Raw genomic sequence first — 21,376 nt, 5'->3', positions numbered from 1 at the left:
GTACGCTCGCCAATTGCTGTAAACGCTTGTCGGTGCTTTGTTTATTGCCGCCGCGCGGTGTGTCGTTGTCCTTTCGCGAAGCATTGCGTGAAAACATTTTTTTTATCAAAAATAAATGTTTGTTTCGAATTATTTGTTGAACATTAATAAAGTCTTTCTCAACTATTTAGAATTTTGTCAAATAAAACTTAAATTTAAAAAAAATAGCAATAACAATTCGTCACCCTGTTGCTCATCGAAGGTGAAAAATGTGGCATTTACAGACTAAACATTACTTATTTTTTGTTACTAGAAGGGCGGCAAGGGGGCAAGTAGGGGCGCACTCTTAAAAGTGGAAAAGTGGAAAAATAGCCAACTTCCAGTGCAGCCAACCAAAATGACGAAGAGGGGTGCTAAAAAGTGCTTTTCGATTTGTTTGAATTATGTTCCATTATGCCCATTTTTCTCGCGCTCGTTGTGACGCGCGGTTCAATTTTCCAAGCTTAAGCACATTTACAAATTGGTAAAAACACAAACATCAGCGAAAATGCCAGCACAAAAAATGCCTCAAAATTGGTCGAAAATTGGTCTCGCGTGCCCGCGTGAATTTACACACGCGTAGGGGGTGTAGAGTTGTCTGTTTTGCTTCTTTCAGCTGAAACCCAAACAGAGTCGCTTCTGCTGTGAACGATTAAAAATTGCCTCCTGCAACACATTGTGTTTGGTATTTCTGGTAGAATTGCACTGCAGTGTAAACTAAGATGGGTTTGAAAGGTCTCCGACCTGTAACCTTTAGAGTAGGGGTTTTTTTTTAAGATTTATTGCAAAAAGGAATATTTTCTGTGTGATCTTGGACACGTGGAAAGGCTCGTTAGTAAGAGAGAATTGTTTAGTTTTTTTTTTTAAATCAGGCTTGAATTTAATGCAATAAAATCTGTTAAGATTGAAAAACCTTGCTCCATAAACAAAATGAACTGTGTTGAAATTAACTATTTTTGGTTAAAAAAGAATGACATTCCAAATTTCAACCAGCTCAAAAAAAAAAAATCTTCTTTAAGAATATGTTATTTTACGAGCTTAAAAAATAAATGTTTTTTCATAGATGAGATAACTGTATTGTTTTTTGTAAATTTCTTCTACCAAAATTTTAAGTTTTATTTGTTATTACCTCCAGAAATAATTAACTTAATTCTTAATAGATGGGACAAGAAGATGTAATGCTGGGCTTCGGAGTCGGGTCATATTTCAAACGACTCCGACTCCGGCTTTCTAAGTTAAGCCGACTCCGACTCCGGCTTTCAGTTTCAACCGACTCTGACTCCGACACCGACTCCAGCCTACCAACTCTAGCCGACTCCGACTCCAACTTTCCACAAATTGTTGACTCCGGCTTCGATTCTGAATCCGACATTTAAGAATATCAAAAAAAAAAAATGTATTATTCACTTCACTCACAAGTTCAGTTCACACTTGCGCGAATACCGTAAACAGGGGAGACATTTGGGTAATTCTCCGCCAACTCACACAGCAGTTGCCCCGACCCCCCTTCGATTTGCGTGAAACTTTGTCCTAAGGGGTAACTTTTGTCCCTGATCACGAATCCGAGGTCCGTTTTTTGATATCTCGTGACGGAGGGGCGGTACGACCCCTTCCATTTTTGAACATGCGAAAAAAGAGGTGTTTTTCAATAATTTGCAGCCTGAAACGGTGATGAGATAGAAATTTGGTGTCAAAGAGACTTTTGTGTAGAATTAGACGCCCGATTTAATGGCGTACTCAGAATTCCGAAAAAACGTATTTTTCATCGAAAAAAACACTAAAAAATTTGATATATAGACATAAGGGGTTTGCTTATAAACATCACGAGTTATCGCGATTTTACGAAAAAAAGTTTTGAAAAAGTTGGTCGTCATCGATCATGGCCATACATGGTCACCCGCGACAGACACGGACGACGAAACAAAGAGAAACGCAAAAAGTAACTTTTTCAAAACTTTTTTTCGTAAAATCGCGATAACTCGTGATGTTTATAAGCAAACCCCTTATGTCTATATATCAAATTTTTTAGTGTTTTTTTCGATGAAAAATACGTTTTTTCGGAATTCTGAGTACGCCATCAAATCGGGCGTCTAATTTTACATAAAAGTCCCTTTGACACCAAATTTCTATCTCATCACCGTTTCAGGCTGCAAATTATTGAAAAATACCTCTTTTTTCGCATGTTCAAAAATGGAAGGGGTCGTACCGCCCCTCCGTCACGAGATATCAAAAAACGGACCTCGGATTCGTGATCAAGGACAAAAGTTACCCCTTAGGACAAAGTTTCACGCAAATCGAAGAGGGGTCGGGGCAACTTTTCCCGATTTCGTGTGAGTTGGTAGAGAATTACCCATTTATGTTCGGGGTGACATTGAAAGGTTCAATGTTTGATTTGCAAAATGATTTACAGTACATTTACAGTACAACACTTTTTCTAGTACATTTTGATTTTATTGTTTGAAAAATTAGAAATTTAATTTAACTACTTCAAATTTAAATTAATTATATTAAATGCTGATAAACAACCTAGCTAAACAAACATTTAATTGTTATTTTTTTTTCAAATAAAGCATTAAAAGAAACTTAGCCTTCATGGTCGATTTTGCAAATAAAATCAATTTGCTGACTTTTAGGCTGAAATTTTTCAGAAACACAATAACTGTCAAAGTCATCCTGGTTTTGAAACAAACCATTTTCAACGTAGCTATTTTTTAAAAGCTCTATTGAATGTATTTTAAAATACGTATGTACATGAACATTCTGTGATCAAGCCCAGTACATGTTTAAAACATATAAATCATAAGAAAATTCTTACCGGTTGAATAGTACTTGAGAAATAAAGTGAAATTCTCTCAATGTCAATCCGGATTTTTTTTATTTGTTCAACAATACCGTCAACTGAGGCGAATCGGGACTACAGTATGAGTTAACGGAACTTTTAAAGGATCAACATTTTAAGATTTTGTAGAGCAATTTTCAACATTATGGTAATCGATATATCCTATGTATTCAATGATTATTTCAAAATTAGTAAATTTTTATATTTTTTGTCAGTTTCAAATGTCTTCAACATGACACATATTTTTTTACCTAAAAAATGATCATGTTGCGTTTCAAGTAAAGATTGATATGATAGTTGATAATTTGCGGGGAAGAGTTGTACTGTTAATTTACAAATGTTTTGAAAACGTCTTTTTGGTTAAGTACTAATAGTGAACCTTTAGTTTTCCGATTTTAAATAACAGTGATTAGGCCGTTGCAAATATTTTTCATAGTTTATCTCCCCCCCCCCCCCCTTCAAAATTGGTCCGAAAAATCAGGGGGCAAAACAAATATTTTTCAAAAAACTTCAAAGGTTTAATGAAAATAAATGTTAAATCAACTGAAAACAGTTTTAAATGCATTTTTCTGCATTGATAATAATTAAGGCTACCAACTCTTGCTGAGCAAAAATCCGTATACTTTACCGATATGACACCATGGTATAGCAAAAACTGTCAAGGAATTATTTAGATAAATTTGGAATTTGGGAATTAAAAATATTTTTGTTAAACGTTTAAAAGTTTACGAAATGTCTAGTTTGCTTTTACGAATTTCGTTAATTTAATTTCGTTGTCAGTGTTTTCACGAAAACATTTCTAGAGTTTTTATTGGAAAGGTCCTATAAATACAAGCACAACACAAGGTTTTCACAAGCTTTAGAAAGCCTTTTGATCTCTTATTTGATAAATATGTTTTGTAAGGAATTTGAAAATTATTGACAGTCAAGTTTGAACTGTGGGAAACTCTGAAAATTATGCAAGTTATCCCTTTAAAATTGAACTGACAGTTAAATAAAAATATCTAATTAGCAAAAGCTTTGGCCCAACCAAACAAGCAATGAAATTTTTAAAAAGTTGTTAAAAATTCCGTACAAATCCGTATTCTGCGAAAAATTCCGTACAAAAATTTCGACCTGTTAAAAATCCGAGGAGAGGGTCGAAAATCCGTACGGTAAGGAAAAAATCCGTACAGTTGGTAACCTTAATAATAATTGATAAAAATTTACTATATATTTAGCATGTTTGGGCTGGCTTAAAAATATTTTGAATTTTTAAGAAATTCCAATGCACTGCAGTGCAAAAAAAAATTGCGTCAATATTTAGATATTTTGGAAACTTATGATTGCAAAACAACTACACAGGTGTATAATGCATTTTAAAACACTTTTTTCATTAGAATGTTGAAGCCATGGCTCGTAAATTCAATTTTTAAACATTTTTTTACTTTTTTGCTCTGATAAATATCTTGACCCAAAATTACTTTAAATGAAAATATGTCAACGCAGTGCACGCCATTTAAAAAATAAATTTAAAATACAGAGGACTCTCTGGCTGTCGATCTTCTCGATATCAATAATGCTCCAGCTGTCAATATTTTTTTCAGTCCCTTCAAGAAGATTGCTTTGATTTTTCGTTCTATAATTCGATAACTCCCGCTCTCGATGGTCCCTTCAATATCGACAACGAGTAAGTGTACTGTATGTGAAAGTATTGGAAATTAACCTGCATTATAACAAATACTGAACAATAAATAAGTTCAATAAATTGTGTTAAATTTTAGATAACTCCGACTTCGGGTTCATCAGAAATGTTTGACTCCGGCTCCGACTCCGACTCCAGCTTATAAAATTTAGCCGACTCCAACTCCGACTCCGACTCCAGCCATACGAGTTTTGACGACTCCGACTCCGACTCCAGGACCCCAAAAAGACCCGACTCCACCGACTCCGGCTCCAACTCCGACTCCACAGCCCTGATAATAACAAACTTTGGCATGATAACAAAACTTGTTACCAAACTTTTATACAAGGATCGATTTCATAAGAAAATTCAATAGCAGTTTTTGGGATAGTTTCCGATTTGTTATTGAAATGGTATTTTCCCTATTATTCCCACCGTAAAATGCACCATTCAAACACATTTTAATAATCATTTAAATACTTATTCGTTGGTCAAAAGGGCCATAAACTTAACAACAACTTTAGACTTTTTTTTGAAGCCAATATAGTAACAAAATCAAAGTTATTTTGCAATGTTGACATTGATGAGAAATTGATTAAACAACTCACAAAAAAATCTGTTTTCTTCCAACTCAAAACTTCACTCTTCACAGGATCTCCACCCCTCGAAGAAAGAGTTAATCCAAGAAACATCAGCGATAAGCGAATAAAAATAGCATACAAAACTTGGCCATCCAACTTCGAAATCCGCTTTGGAGGTGGCGATGGGGTCCGGAGCAGGGCGGTTGCCTCCGGGGCCAAACTTGCCTGTTTTCCCTCCTGAACCTTGAGTGGCACGGGGCGGCACACCTCGAAATGTCAAGTGTGTGTTCCCGGGGACGGGGTTTTGAAAGACGTGCTCTCTCGAGAAGAGCAAAGTAAAATTTTTGGTTCGGTTGGAACCGGTTCCCGGGGACACTTGGATCCCAAAAATGGCTGGGTGGAGAGAAGAAGAATGTTTGAATGTTATGCGTATGCAAATTAGTTTTTATTTCTCTCAAGTGATAGCTATTTTGTTCGCTGCGAGGGCACCCCTGGTTCAAGCGTAGGGTGGTGAATTTATGGGAAGGGTAATCTAAATTCTTGGTGAGAAATTTTGTCTAAATGTGCACCAATTTGAATAAATTACTGAAAAAATTATTAAAGGGTGATAAGTGGGTTGAGTTCCCGGTCATTTAATTTTATTTTGAAAATATTTCATGATTTGATCCATCCTACGGTACTCAGTTTCGCAAATAAAAAAGTATCACCAAACCATCAAACGATCGTCCCGAAGAATCCGGTTCTGCCAACCATTTAATCTCCCCACTCTGCTTGTCAAGCGTTCTCCAAAAAGGCGCTGTTAATTTATTTACAAACATTTTGTGAAGGCAGATAAAAAAAAACGGCAACAAGCAACGACACCCCTCTCCAGAACTGTCAGAACTGGACACGTAAACAAATTCCTGACCGTCAACATCACGAGGATTTATCTCGTTTCGGATGATGATGATATTCGGACCGCTAGGAGCTGGACAGAGAATTAACAGCAGGACAAGTGCTCCTGGAAGAGGGAGGAAGGGAGAGAGGGAGGATGACAAGATTATAAAAGTGGCCACGATGACGTGGGCGTTCAGGTATTTCGAGACGTCGCCAACATCGCCATGGTGGTCAGAAACCTGTTGTCGTGTTATTGGAATACCATCGCTCTTTGCAGACGAGTGGCGCGCGGCTTTTGGTTAGTCACGGTGCTTGGAGGATGTTGGCGAAAATGATACCCCGATGTTTTTGATTCGATTGATTTTATCTTATAATTGATGATACGTCCCGCCCATGTGGATCAATCGGACCGCGCACTGGACTCACAATCCAGAGGTCGCCGGTTCGAATCCCGCGGCGGGCGCTCAAAAATTCTTTGTGTAAATATGGGTGTTCGGCGCCGTCGCTCCGTGCCATACTTTCATACACTTAGGAGCCCAGGGCGGCGAAGTCCTTGTAGATAAAAATGAAGACACTAGTGGTTGGTACTAGCAATGGTGGCCGACAGCTATAAAGTCAACTTCGTTTTTGATGATACATGATTGAAATCAAGTGGAGTGATTCAAATACATAATAACAATTTACATATTTTCCTTACATAGGTAAAAATTTACAGCGGTTTTAAAAATAAAAATGATGAAAAAATAGGTTGTTTGGCGTTTTTTGGCAATTTCTATTAGGCAGACTTATTTTTTCAGTCTCGTAAAATTTTTATCGAAAAGCTCGTCCAATTTCCCAAAAGTTTGTTTTTGATAGCATTGGATGTATGGGTTTACAGATATAAGCTTAATTACATTGCGCATTACTGAAAATAAAATATGTTTGTGGTAGAAAACTGGACAGTAAATAAGCTTATATGTAAATATTAAAACCAGTCAAATTAAAAAGATGTAAATGACAAACTTGTGGGAAATTGGACGAGCTTTTCGATAAAAATATTTACGAGACTGCAAAATCAAGTCTGTCATATAGAAATTGCCAATTTTTTCCTATTTTTTCAACATTTTTTTTAAACCGCTGTATTTTTACAAGGATTGGACATAGGATATTGGTCAATATGGAGACATTTATGTAAAATTGTCTGGGGAATCGATTGTAAAAATTTTGTCGTTAAGACCACTTTAAAAAAAAGAAAAATATTTTCGGTAAATGATTTTTGTATTTTTTTTAAGGAGAGGCATACCATTCTGCATTTTTCGTAACTCTTTTTGTAACATCTTAGAAGATAATCACACCGTCTTTGCAGACTGAATACTAATATTAAACGAGACAAACATTGAACGAAAAGCTCCATAAGGATAAGGCGAGAATCGAACCCTAAGGTTGTTTCCTCAAAAATTTTGAACGAAAAAATGACATAGAAGTAGCGTTTATTTTTATGTCAGTGTATTTTTTTCTGAAAGCCCGTCCAATTTCCTACTTTTTGATACGATGCAACGGCTTCGAGATTCAGTAATTTTTAAATTACAAAATACGAAAATATTCAAATCACTTGCGCTCCTCTCAAATGCCATTTTCGAGTACAATTGGCTTCATATACACAAAAATGGCTTATATAGGCACAAAGTTTCACAGTTTCATTAAAATCGGAGAGGCTCGGGTACAGAAAAACCAGAAAAATGCCCGATTTGGGTTGGAATTTCTTTAAATAGATAGAAATTTGGTGTCTAAGGGACTTTTGTGTAAAATTGGACGCCCGATTTGATGGCATACTGAAAATTCCGAAAAACCGAATTTTCGTTAAAATTCGTTGTCATTTCCCGTTACTCAACAGTTGAAAATCGAGAGCGATAACCAAGAAGGGCTATTTTTTAGAATGTAACAATGGTTTACGAAGTTTTAAAGCAGATAATAACAGTACAAAAATGTAATAAACATAGGGAGCTTGCATGTATTTCTCACCAGTTATCGCGATTTTATGAAAAAGTTTTTTGAAAAAGTGTTCAGTTTGGCCTTTTGGCCAGTTTAGTAAAAGTCACAAAAATTTACAATTCTCTACCAAATCGGTCTTTTCTCTTTAATTTTAATTTTTTTATTTTTTAGTCCGTATGAGACCTTTTTGGTGCTTTCGGTATGCCCAAAGAAGCCATTTTGCATCATTAGTTTGTCCATACAATTTTACATACAAATTTGGCAGCTGGCCATACAAAAATGTTATTAGAAAATTTAAAAATCTGTATCATTTGAAGGATCGATCGATTCGATGTCTTCGGCAAAGTTGTAGGTATAGATAAGGACAACACTGAAAAAATCATACACGGTAAAAAATTTGTTGTTGATTTTTAATTTCACTTATTGTCACTAAAACTTGATTTGCAAAAAAACACTATTTTTATACTTTTTATATTTTCTGATGTGTTGGCCAAGTGCCAACTTTTAGAAATTGTCAGAACGGGGAAAAAAAATCTTCGATCCAGTTATGAATTTTTGAATCGACACTGATTTTTTCAAAATATTTGGTCAACTTCAACTTTTTCAACTTCATTTCTTGATGTAAAATCGAATTTGTAATCAAAAAGTACTTTAGAAATATTCTGATATTTGCACCGTTTTCAAGTTATAGCCATTTTAAGGTATCTTTTTTGAAAATAGTCACATATTTGTCCGCTTCTGATTTTTTTTTTTTGAAAAACTGAGAAAATTCTCTTTATTTTGCTGGAATGAGTTTAAAAAGAAGACTACGTAATATATGCTGCCAAAACGTTTCAACGTTTCAAAATGAAACACATTTTATCACTTAAATCACAAAAATGGGTCTTAAACCTTCCCGTTAGAAGATAGAGCTTTTTGCCCATTTGCAAAATTGTTTAGAATGGCGTTTCCTATAACTTTTCTAAAGACACTGAAGCGCTATTAAGCCGTGAATACAAAAACTCTGAACCACCCTAAAATTTGAACCACCCTAATGTCCCTCATACCAAAAGATGCCCAAAGCTCTTAATCTTAACGTGTGGCCACAGCCGAACGGACATGACACGGAGTTTCAAAAAGTGAAGTCGGTTTTCTTTTACTTCTTCTTGGCGCAAACCTGCGCAAGTGAGATCGCTTGTGTCAAAATCATCGCGCCACGTGGTTTCAAACGTAGGGGAAGGTGGGGCAAGACTTCCATATGGGGCAAGAGGAACAATCGCTCCTACGGCCGTAATTTGTACAATTTTGATTATTTCCAGTATGAGGAATTGTTGCTAGCAATGCAATTAGCTGATTCTACTACCACATAACCGCCAAAATGACGTAAACGCCACGGGGCATAAGATTTAATGAAGTTTTTTCGAAACCTTTGTTTTCTTATAATATTTGGAAAGTACAAAATAAGGCTTAGGGTTCGTTTTAAGGCTCATTTTATCAAAATGCTATTTTTCCTAGATCAGTAGTGTCCCTACAAATGACATGCACCTATTACAAAGTATGATTTAACTTTTGGTTATTTTTGTTGAGAGCTTTTAAAAAATCTTGTTCAGGTGGGGCAAGTGTACCATATGGATTTTTAGTATGGAAAAAATTACGAATTGCTGCAACAACATATTTTATTGGGAAATAAATACATGAAAGTACTTAAAAACTGATAAACAATCGTTAAAAAAAATTGTACATACAAAGTATAGTGGTATTATGAAAATTTACTATTTATCATCGAAGTAGTATTTTTTTTCGTAAAAACGATAAAATTTTTAGTAAAATATTATTATTTAATCTAAAAATGGAAGAAACCATTCAAATACATTCTAATCTGATGTATCTAAGTGATAACAGTTCAATTGTTAGCAAATTACCATATTTTTCATGCATTGTTCCTCTTGCCCCAACGGGTTGCTCGTCTTGCCCCACTAGTTGAGTAGAACGTACGGAAAATCAAAAATTTTAAAATCAATTTTCACATTAAAAACAGAATTTTTTAAAAACTTGTTTAAACAAAGTCTTAGTCAAGACCTAGAATAAGATGATTATAATAAAATCCGACAGATTTTTTAACTTTTTAATGGGTTATAACGAGCATTTCCTTAGCTTGTTACACTTGCCCCACTTTCCCCTAAACAAAGCCAGCTGATGCTGCAAATTCATGGGCACTTTTTGAAATGGTCGTATGAACTTATATTAAAAAAAAATTTATCAATTTTTCGGCAATTTTAGAAAAAGGAGATGATTTACCTAGAATCATAAAGACAAACCTAATGCCAATAAACTGTGAATAGTACCATACAAATGTTGAAAATTTTAATTAATTATTTCATAAGCCTTTTTGAGAATTCATGCATTATCGCTCGATGCTACTTCGACAACTTGAATGTAGATGGTGCTAGTGATAGTGTGCTTCAGAAATTTGAAGGAAATTTGTTCTTGGTGTCATGTCCGTTCGTTCGTGGTGTGGCCACTATCAATTTTGTTTTCCACGTTAGTGGAAAATGGTTTTATCGAAAAATTGTGAAGTTTTGGATCTTTAAAGCTGCAAATAATAAGGGGCAACTTTGGTTTTGGTTGCAAATTAGGGTGGTTCACGATAAGCGTGATTTTGAAAAACTAAGATTTTCAGGAATATTTTTGGGATTTTTTGTCTTCTAAAAAGTTGTTGGGCTTGTCCAAGACACCAAAATTTTATCTCGCAATCTACGACCAAATTTTGAGAAAGCATCTGTTAAGTTTTAGAGAAAAGTGATGTTCGGGGCACTTTTAGAACTCTAAAAAACACACATTTTAATTTTTTACATGTCAATTTGGACTAAAGGATTAAAGTTACAGCCATTTTGAGGTTAAAAAAATGCAAATTTAACTTAAATATCTCGAAATCCAAAGCTGAGATCTAGCGTCGCTGAAACGCTGAAAAAACTCAGAAGTGTTTTTTTCTTTAAACTCAAGGTAACTTCATGTGGAAATGTCTAATTTTCAAGGGAAAAGTGTAATGGGATCACCCTTACGAAATTCCGGAATTGTCCAGCTATTTGTTTTACTATGTAATTTTGCCTGTTGAATCTGAATCTGCCCTCAGAGTTGAGCCAAAGTGTCAAAATATCGATTTTTGATCCTTTTTTGGTGTTATATGATAATTTGAATTAGATTCACGGCTGATTCCATATAAGTTCATTTTAGCACTCATTTGGAAAAAAATAAAAAAATGTAGAGCAACTCGTAGCAAAATTCGGTTTTTTAGCCCTCGTCGTATTAATATCTAAAAAAAACTTGTTTTTTTGTAATGACCTGACAAGTTTTTCGACCTTCCGTTAAACTTTTTCAAACAAAAATCCTCCAAATTGCACGTAGTGTGCAAATTCAGCGAATATTAGGTTGTCATTGTTCGAGTTCGTCCTCTCATTTCCACCTTGAAACTTAATAATACTTTCCAACCCCGAAGTCACGAATTCCATCTTTTTAGAACATGGGGTCCGCTGGTAAATTGAACCCGGGTTTCCAGGGCTTTGGTGGTTGGTTGCTGGAGAGAACGAAGAGGTACTCAAATTATCATACGAAAACAGGAAATTTCCGCATTCTAGAAGCGAAGCTTGGAAAATTTTCTGCACACATTCTGCGTTGGTTGGGTGGGTGGGCGTGTGTCGCACATATGTTCTTTGCAAAAAAATGCAAATGAACTTGGGAATGTCTGCCATCTGGGATTGTTTTCCTGGGGTGGGACCGACCCCCCCCCCCCCAACGTGTGTGATGGTCCTTCTTAATTCGATGGAAAATGCTGTTGGTGCGAGGAGGAGGGGTAATTCAAATTTCATTGGAAAAACTCTGCTGAAACTTGATTACATGCTGGGAAGAAATAATAAGAGTAAATTATAATAATTGTGTTTTTGGGAAACTCAGGGGGTTGAGCATAGTTTACTGTTTCTCAACTTTAGTTGATGTTAAAATGTTGATGCTGAAATATTTTTTTTTCAAGCGCAATTGAATGATTTAATCAAAACCACGATTTAGCTCATTAAAACTTCCAAACCTCTACGTGCTTTCATTTCACTTTAAAAGTTGCATCTCTTTCTGACAGTTTACAGTTTTCTTCAGGCAACGTTCTCAAGTTACCAAAAGTTTTTTTTTTCCTTTTGAAAATCTTTTTCCAGCGCCAGCATCCAACTATCTGCTCGACTTTTTCTTGTTACTTTTCCAGCCTAATTCCATTTTCACCATTTTTATTTATTTTTCACCGGGTTTCCTCTCGCTTTTCCCCCTCTCCTCCACAGCAATCGCCAGCGTCCAGTCGAGAAAAGATCCACGTCCGCGGATGTTCTGAAACAGTTGAGCAAACTTTCTTAACGAAGTGTATTCTTGTTCCGGAAACGTCACGTCACTTCCGCTGCTACCGAGGGGGGGAAAAAAAGCAGAAAGAAAAAGGATTTTCCGCTGCCGGCAAGCGAACAATCAAATACGAATAAATCTGCTGGTGGGTTTGGAGAAAGTGGTGAGCGGAATTGCACTTTTTTATCGCTAGATTTTTTTTTCTGCTGCAAAGTTTCAGCGAAACTAAAATTGCAAAGTGAACCAGACGTTGAGGAAGAAATTAAAACTAAATAAAAGCGAAATAAAAAGAATATAAGGAACGGCCGTCTGAAGTGTGCCTGTTGGAAGTCAAGTGTCGGTTGGAGAAGAAAAAAAAAGTGGAAACTAGCCGGGGTTCTGTTTGAAGGTGAAGTGTATTGAATTAAGTTTTGCGATTTATTGGAAGATCCTGAGAAGGGAGAAAAAATCGTTGAAATTTTTACACCGAGCTCAACTTACAGCACACAAGTGAAAACTCTCCCTTTTGGCTCGGCCATAATCGATAGCCCATGTGCAGTGGAAAGTGACAGGTGACACTCACGTCAGCAATAGTCAGTTGCAGCAGCGAGTCAAACGCGCCGTGGCTTAGACGGAGACCTCCCGGAGACGGTAGCTCTAGAGTCGTGATGTTAAAGTGAAGGTAAGATTGTGTCTTTTTTTTTCGCTTGGGTGCTTAATTGATTCAATTAAAATGAGACGGAACTCGGGAAGGGGAATTTGGTGTGAGGGGGGTTACTTTAAGGTATGCACTTTGTGTGGGGTTTGCAGAAATGATGGTATGCAGATTTTTTTTCTGTCTATTTGAAATTCAAATATCGATTTCAGTAAACTGCGTACATATTTATTCACGTAAATTCAATGTGTTGGGCAGCTGCAAATATTTTTGTTTATTTTATTACGCCATGGCTGTAGAATGGCACAAATGAATATTTCAATAATGAAATGAACGAAGTTTCTCTAGTTAGTTTGAAATAGGTCTTGATTTGCACTACTTCTATTGAAGTTTCACTTAGTTTTATTTTCGTTGCACAATTTGATTGAAAATTACTCATGTTGAATGATAATTACAAAATAAACAAAAATAAAATAAGGAGAAACCATTTTTTACACCTAAAAGAAAGAAAACTAATTCGCTTCCCCGAAAAAAATCAACTTGTTCACAACCATATCACAACATGTTTTCCGTTTGTTTTGAGCTTGACTGCTTCGACGCGAAATTCATTAATTCAAAATTCAACAAAACATCCACCTCCCTCCGTCTTGTACACTATCGCAATAAACATACGAAAGCACTAACTACCGAAAACAAACACACGCCTCTGAGTGGGAAAACATTTCTCCGGGAAAAACATAACTACACACAATTAGCATAATAACCTCGAGTCGCGGTAGGTTAGCTGGCTGCCAACTTACGCACAACACACTCTTGTCGATCGTTTAGAGCGGGAAAAATAAACACTTCACAATATTTAGAAATTTAATCACAGCTACAGTGGGTGGTTTATTAACTGGGTGTAATCTTCCCCAATCGATAATATTTAAAGGCAATTATTTCGAAAATTTAAAGCCTAATTATGTAGCAATGCATTATGAATTGCTGTTGAATATGTCAACCATAAATATTTTCTGATGACTTTTGAAAATCCAAAATTTTGTAAAACATTGCATTACCATCGCTGGGGGATATTTCCAGCACCATGCGAGTTTGAGCAAAATATTGGCATCAAAATTCAATATTCGGAGATTGTAAAATAGTGTCCACGTGATTGATGGATGGTCCCTTATATCTCGAACGGTTTTTTTGAATTTTTATTATCCTACCACGTTTTTTTCATGTTGGTCATGTTTGTGACATAACCACCTCACATTTTTGATGTTTACAAAACCATGTATTTTTATTAGATTGGTTTAACTTACGTATAACGTTTGACGGGATTTTTTCATACATTTCGAATGTAATAACAACATTTTTAGAAAATACTCAAAATTTTCACAAAATTACGTATTTTTGAATAAAATACTCAAAATATCCATTTTTACAATGTGGGTATCGAACGATCGGGGTTTTTCATACATTTCGAATGTAATAATACTATTTTTTGAAAATACTCCAAATTTTAACAAAATTACGTATTTCCGAAAAAAATACTCAAAATTTCCGTTTTTACAATGTTGGTATCAAACGATCGGTACATTTCGAATGTAATAACATTTTTTTTTGAAAATACTCCAATTTTTTACAAAACTACGTATTTTCTAAAAAAAAATACTCAAAATTTCCGTTTTTACGATGTGGGTGTCGAACGATCGGGATTTTTTCATATATTTCGAATGTAATAACAATATTTTTTGAAAATACTAAAAATTTTCACAAAACAACGTATTTTTGAAAAAAAACACTAAAAATTTTCGTTTTTACAATCTGGGTATCAAACGATCGGGATTTTTTCATACATTTTGAAAGTTATTAAAAAAATGAAAATACTCAAAATTTTTACAAAACAACGTATTTTTGAAAAAAAAATTGATTTGATTATTTGATACCCATATTGTAAAAACTGAAATTTTGAAATATTTTTTTGTCCTGAAAGAACGAAAATGTTATTTGTTTTTACATTTTTTTAATTGAAAATCTAACCAATATTTTTTTTAAACGTCGCCAATTGACAGTTGAGCACTTGAAGTGACCCTTTTTTCAAAATTATTTTTTGTATTTTTATTCTGCTTTAAACTCTGCATGTGCCTTCCGAAAGAAATCATTTAGAATCTTTAGTTTGTTCAAATCATAATCAAGAAAATATTCTTAAGAGACCTAAAAACACTTATTTTTCGCTTCTTGCTTTCAAATATTGGGCCAGATTTTAAAATTTCAACATTATTTTAATTAAAAGGAGGATAAAATTTCACTAGATTTAAATTTAATGGTATGAAAATAAAACGATTGGACAACAATGATTTTTTTTATTATCTTTGCATGACCGTATTTCATCAATTTTTCTAAAAAGTTACCTTAAATGGTTATAACTTGACAAACGGCAATTTTTATTTCACTAAGTGTATGATACCAAATTCAATTTACATTTAAAAAAAACATGAAAATTTGTTTCACTTTTTAACGAAAAAAAATCATAGTCAAAGATTTTTTCTGTTCTCGAATTTGCCAACAACAAATCGATGCGACAAAAAAATCTGCAAAAAATAGCCCTGAACAAATTGCTGTATATGTTTTTTCCACAAAAGCTTGTTTTCGGGCATAGTAGAGCGTTTAAGGAAAAACATATATTTTGTAGTATTTTTTTTTGAAATGAGTGGAAAATCACTCCGTAAAATTTGTTGCAACCAAAACTAATGCATGCACAGCCCATATCGTAAAATTAAGTGGAAAATGGATTTTCCGAAAAATAGTGGAGAGTGGCTTTGTTTTTAGAGCTCTAAAAGTGCCCCTAATATCACTTTTCCCTAAAACTTAACCTTGAATTTACACGTTCAAAAAATTGATTTCCAAAGGATTGCTCAGATGCTTTCTATAAATTTGGTCGAAGAAGGTGTTGATTACGAGATAAAATTTTGGTGCCTTCGGCAAAGTTGCTTGGATTCGCAAGTCCAACAACTTTGTAGAAGACAAAAACATTCCCAAAAATATTACTGAAGAGTCAGATTTTCAAAATCATCCTTATATTGAACCACCCTAACTTTCAACCAAACCAATTGTTGCCCCTTATTAGTTACAACAACTCTTCTGAAGACAGCAAAGCTCCAAAACTTCACCATTTTTCGGAAAATCCATTTTCCACTTAATTTTGGATATTAAATATGTCGGCTTTGCGAAGGCATAAATTGAGTGTTAAAAAAAGATTTTTTTACAAGCTGCATGCATTGGTTTAGGACGTAATTCTCAAAAAAAAAAAAAAAAAATCACTCAAACTAGTTTTTTTTCTTATTGAAAGGGTTTAGTATGAAAATGGTTATTTCGGTCAAAGTTACCATTCATCGATAAACAATAATAAAGTGAGCTTTTTTTTTAACAAATTTGATTTTGCATATTTTGTTGAAAAAATGTCGCTCAGTTTGAACTCACAAAAAGGAAACAACATTTAAATTCAAATAACTGCAAAGTTTGCCATTAAACGAAAATATTCATTCTTTCCTCAAAGCCAAAATTCTTCTCCCCCTAGAAAACAGCAACGGGACGAAAGTTCGTTAACCTAGATCAAAGTTCCGTCGACACGGCCCACCGCGGCCATGGAAACGCGAGATTCCGCCCAGCGCACCCCTCGCTCACCGCAATAAATCTCGCCAAATTGCCATCCCAACGGAATTTTTATTTCCGGTTTTACCGCTGCCCCACCAACGCCGCTCTTTCCCCGGGAAAGTCTGGAAAATTCGATTTTAACTCCGATTCGGTTCCCGAACTTGGCGTTCGATTGTTTGTTTGGGTTTTTGGGTGAAAAGTTTTTCTTCCACTGCTGTTTGGTTGGCAAGGAGTCGATCAAGTTATTTATTGTTATTATTGCTTATTTTCCCAAAAAAGTTGGTATCCTCCCAGGGAGGTTGGCGTTAATGGGGGAGATTTCGTCCCTCCTGGGGCGAAAAAAAGCTGCGACATTTTCCGGCTAGAATGGCTTTCCTTTTCTCGCCCCGGAGGCCAGGAAAGTGAGAAACCATTAAATGAAATAGAGCACGACATTTTCCCGGTCCTGTGTCCTGTGATGGAAGGATAATATTAAGGTATAGACTTACTAACAATCTGCTGCCAGCTTCGGTGCGTGGGTGGCGGGGGGAGGGGTAGGATATTTGCGAAGAAGGAAATTGCACGTTTTGGCCATTCCCGGAGGGGGTAGTGGTGGCCATAGATACAGGCCAATTAAGGTGAAAATGTTCGGAAAATGTGCTGCGGAGGAGAGCTGTGCAGGCAGGGCCATAACTTGCTTATGGTGGCGAAAATTGAGGATTTTGCTCATTTCCGAGGCCAGTAACGTGTTGGAGATTATGAGGGGGGGTTTTCACGCGCTTAGACGCGCGGAAATCGACAGGGGAAGGGCGCAGGGAAAACCAACGATGGTGTAATAATCTAGCAAATGTTATGTTCGTTAAGAGGGGGAATTTCACCTCCACTGGAGGCGAGTAAACTCAATAAAATTAGTTGATGAATCAATTTTCGACACGACTTCTGGGACGGGAATATATTTGGCATTTGGTGAAATTTCATCCAAATTTGCTACATTCCCTTAACAACGCAGCTCAGGAGGCTCGTCGGTGGATCCTGCAGGAATGATTACAAATGTAACTTAAAGAAACTTTGTTAATTCATTAACCAAATGTCCAAATCTGATTTACGTCACAACTCTCGATACCGCAAGTCTCAAAACTTTCGATTATCCAACCGATAGCTCCCGGCGATCGATCGGCTGCACCCCTCCCCGAAAAATTCCAACATCAAAGACGTTAAAATTCGTTCCTGCAAGACCATATTTGTGCGTATACCAACAACCCGGCACCAACTGTCTTTAGGCAATTCCAAAATTGCGTTTTTTGTGTGTGCTGTTGTTGTTGGGGTTCAACTCTTGTTATCTTCCGGGTACCAAACCCCGGGATCAACTTGTTGCTCCCCGGCTGGGCGAAGCTGGTCATTACGTGAGGGAAATAATGCCGTTTAGACCAAACGACGTCGGTTGGCCGCGGTCAATGATTAATGGCCTGGCCAGATTTATGTTCCGATAGTTTCAATAATATTATTTTGTTCCGCGAGCCATCGAATACTGCGTAACAGTTTTTTTTGTTGTTTTCGTGTGTGTGTGTGCGCGCTGTGATGTAGGTCTTGAATGTTGGTTACGTGGAATTTCACTTTTTTGGGATGAAATAATAACACAAATTTAAGTATAGGTGATGTTTGGTCAAAGCCACTAGTGAAAGCGGATTGGGTGAAATGGTAAATGGATGACTCAGGACATACCAACATAAGCACAAAGTAGTCTACCATACTCGCTGAAAATATTAACAGGCAAAGTTTTTTTTTTTATAAAAATGCTTTTGTCGATTGCAATGAAAACCTCTGTTATGATACCTTTATTTAAAATTAGAGCGTCCAATTCTTGTCCCGGGAAACAAAATTCCCGTGAATTTCCGAAATTTTCCAAAAAGTAATATTTCCCGTTTCCCGGGAAATAATTTATTTGCCCGGGAATTTCCGAAAGCGGAAGTATACATTTTCCTTACTTTTTGATCCCAATTTTTTGAAAATTAATAAAATAAATGTAATGAGAGAACCTAACTTAATTTATTCATTTAAATCTACTGGGCATTTTGAACTAATACTTTTTTTTTTTGAACTTTATAATATTTATCAGGGCTGCGGAGTCGGGTCATATTTCAAACGACTCCGACTCCGACTCCGACTCCGGCTTTCTCAGATTAGCTGACTCCGACTCCGACTCCGGCTCCGGCTTTGAACAAATGGTTGGCTCCGACTCCGACTCCGACTCCGGCCTTCAAACTCTAGCCGACTCCGACTCCGACTCCAGCTTTCAAAGAATGGTTGGCTCCGACTCCGACTCCACATGTTTTTAAGAGCGAGTCCACGAGCAAAGCATACCCATCTCGCATCGACCTCACCAATCTGCCTGAAATTTTCAGGGGTTGTTTGTACATATAAAACTAGCATCTGGCCAAAATATGAGCACTCTAGGTCAACGGGAAGTGGGGCAAATCGGGACACAAAGTTTGAAGGTTCAAAAACGTCAAAAATCTTAAAAAGGCTGTAACTTGGGCAAAATTCAATTCAATTTAAAAATTCAAAATGCATCTGAAAGGGCTTAAAAAATGCAACAAAATGCAGGATAGAGCACCCCAATTGGTTAAATCTAAAAGGAGTTAATGACATTTTAGTGAAAAAATAGCATAATTTTCAAACTTAAATAAAAAAGTGTTCCATCCACATATCAACTCGGTTCGACCTGCATCTTGTAGGGGACATCTGGGACTACCATCTGAGACTGAGAACGCTTTGGGTAAGGTTGTTTAACATATTAAATAGACACTTTTACTTTTAGTGAATTTTTTGGTTGTAAATTTTTGCTCGGGGGACCCCTTAGATCCCATTTTCTGATGATAATTTTATCATATTTGTGTTCCTGAGACAATTTCACAATAGAAACATGCATAAAAATGTTTATTTTCATCCATTTTAACCCTTTAAAAAATGAAAGTTAAAAAAAAATCTTCGATTCACATTTATTGAAATTCAAGTTCGTTTCCAAGGATACTAGATGACACCAGAAAAAAAGCAGCATCTAAATTTTTTTTAACTTTCATTTTTCAAAGGGTTAAAATGGATGAAAATAAACATTTTTATGCATGTTTCTATTGTGAAATTGTCTCAGGAACACAAATATGATAAAATTATCATCAGAAAATGGGATCTAAGGGGTCCCCCGAGCAAAAATTTACAACCAAAAAAATCACTAAAAGTAAAAGTGTCTATTTAATATGTTAAACAACCTTACCCAAAGCGTTCTCAGTCTCAGATGGTAGTCCCAGATGTCCCCTACAAGATGCAGGTCGAACCGAGTTGATATGTGGATGGAACACTTTTTTATTTAAGTTTGAAAATTATGCTATTTTTTCACTAAAATGTCATTAACTACCTTTAGATTTAACCAATTGGGGTGCTCTATCCTGCATTTTGTTGCATTTTTTAAGCTCTTTCAGACGCATTTTGAATTTTTAAATTAAATTGAATTTTGCCCAAGTTACAGCCTTTTTACGATTTGTGACGTTTTTGAACCTTCAAACTTTGTGTCCCGATTTGCCCCACTTCCCGTTGACCTAGAGTGCTCATATTTTGGCCAGATGCTAGTTTTATATGTACAAACAACCGCTGAAAATTTCAGGCAGATTGGTGAGGTCCAAACGACGTCCCATACAAAGGGGTATGCCCTGTTCGTGGACTCGCTCTTAAATGTTTCAAAAGTTAGTTAACTTTTTATTATTATTATTATTATAGTTTATTATTGACACTTTACAATAATTTGGCAATCGTGTCATTAACTATCATTAGTCAATTATTTTTAAAACATGTCATGTTTTTCTCATGAAAAATAAGTTAAGTAAAAGTAAAGTAAAGTAAATAAACGGAAAAAAGTTTCTAGGTTACAAGTTTTATACGTTAAGGAAACAGAAATCAAAAAATATCTTCAGTTTTAGAGGCATTTTGAGAAGAACAGTTTTGTAAGTAAATTTGGATTTACTTGCGTAACCTCAAATTTGAAAATATTTTTTTTAAAGCTAATAAATTTAAATAATAAATTGTTATTTTTGAATGAATAACTAAAAGAAATCTGGCCTTAATGATCTATTGAACATTAAAACTCAATTTGCTCACTTTCAGGCTGACATTTGTAAGAAGCACAGTGACAGGCACCTTGTTTTTTAAATGACAATTTTAAACGAAACTTTTTTTGTAGTTTTTTATTTAAGACGTACATGGACATCACGCCATGGCTGAAGGAGATTATTATTGCAAATCAATGTATCTAAACAGTTTCTCCATGGAAAAGACGCTTAAGATGTCCTTTTCAAATATCTGTGACTTGGAAAATATTTTAACCTGGAAATTTTTAATTTATTTTAATTTTAAAATTTTATATACTTTAAAAAGGAGGTGCACGATACTTCGTGAATCTTCACCTAAAACGAAGCTTTATGGATGATCTTGCGCCTCCATAAAAATATATAAAAAACTTAAAATATAATAAAAAAAACAAATATCCACAAGTAAAATATTTTCTAGGTCACAAATATTTCATTTTTTAAGGTACATTGATTTGCAATGATTATCACCTTCCGTCATATTGACGTAAGACATACAGTATGAGAAAATTCGTACCAGTTGATACTATTTTGATTCTGTGTTTTTTTATTTATAATATTTGAAAAATAAATTAAAATCCTATATTTTGTTCTATAATTTTTTTTTATTAGTTCATTTTTGTACTGAATTCTTGAGATTTGTTCAACGATAATTTGCAACTATATCAAAATAGTTTACCTAAA

General features: G+C 35.3%; 1 protein-coding gene across 10 annotated transcripts in view; it reads left to right on the top strand.

The window, feature by feature from the left end:
* LOC6039483 (zinc finger CCCH domain-containing protein 13) overlaps positions 1-21,376 on the top strand; it is a 215,511-nt gene that overhangs the window by 6,552 nt on the left and 187,583 nt on the right. For all 10 annotated transcript variants that reach the window (XR_005278191.1, XR_005278194.1, XR_005278190.1 and 7 more), the window contains exon 2: positions 12,250-12,965. The gene's annotated coding sequence lies outside the window, so the exon portion shown is untranslated. The remainder of the gene's footprint in view (positions 1-12,249; positions 12,966-21,376) is intronic.

This window comes from Culex quinquefasciatus, chromosome 3 (assembly GCF_015732765.1).
Source record: "Culex quinquefasciatus strain JHB chromosome 3, VPISU_Cqui_1.0_pri_paternal, whole genome shotgun sequence".
In the NCBI taxonomy this organism is placed as follows: Eukaryota; Metazoa; Arthropoda; class Insecta; order Diptera; family Culicidae; genus Culex; species Culex quinquefasciatus.
Note: the sequence above shows the minus strand (reverse complement) of the source record. Positions and strands in the feature narration are given on the sequence as shown.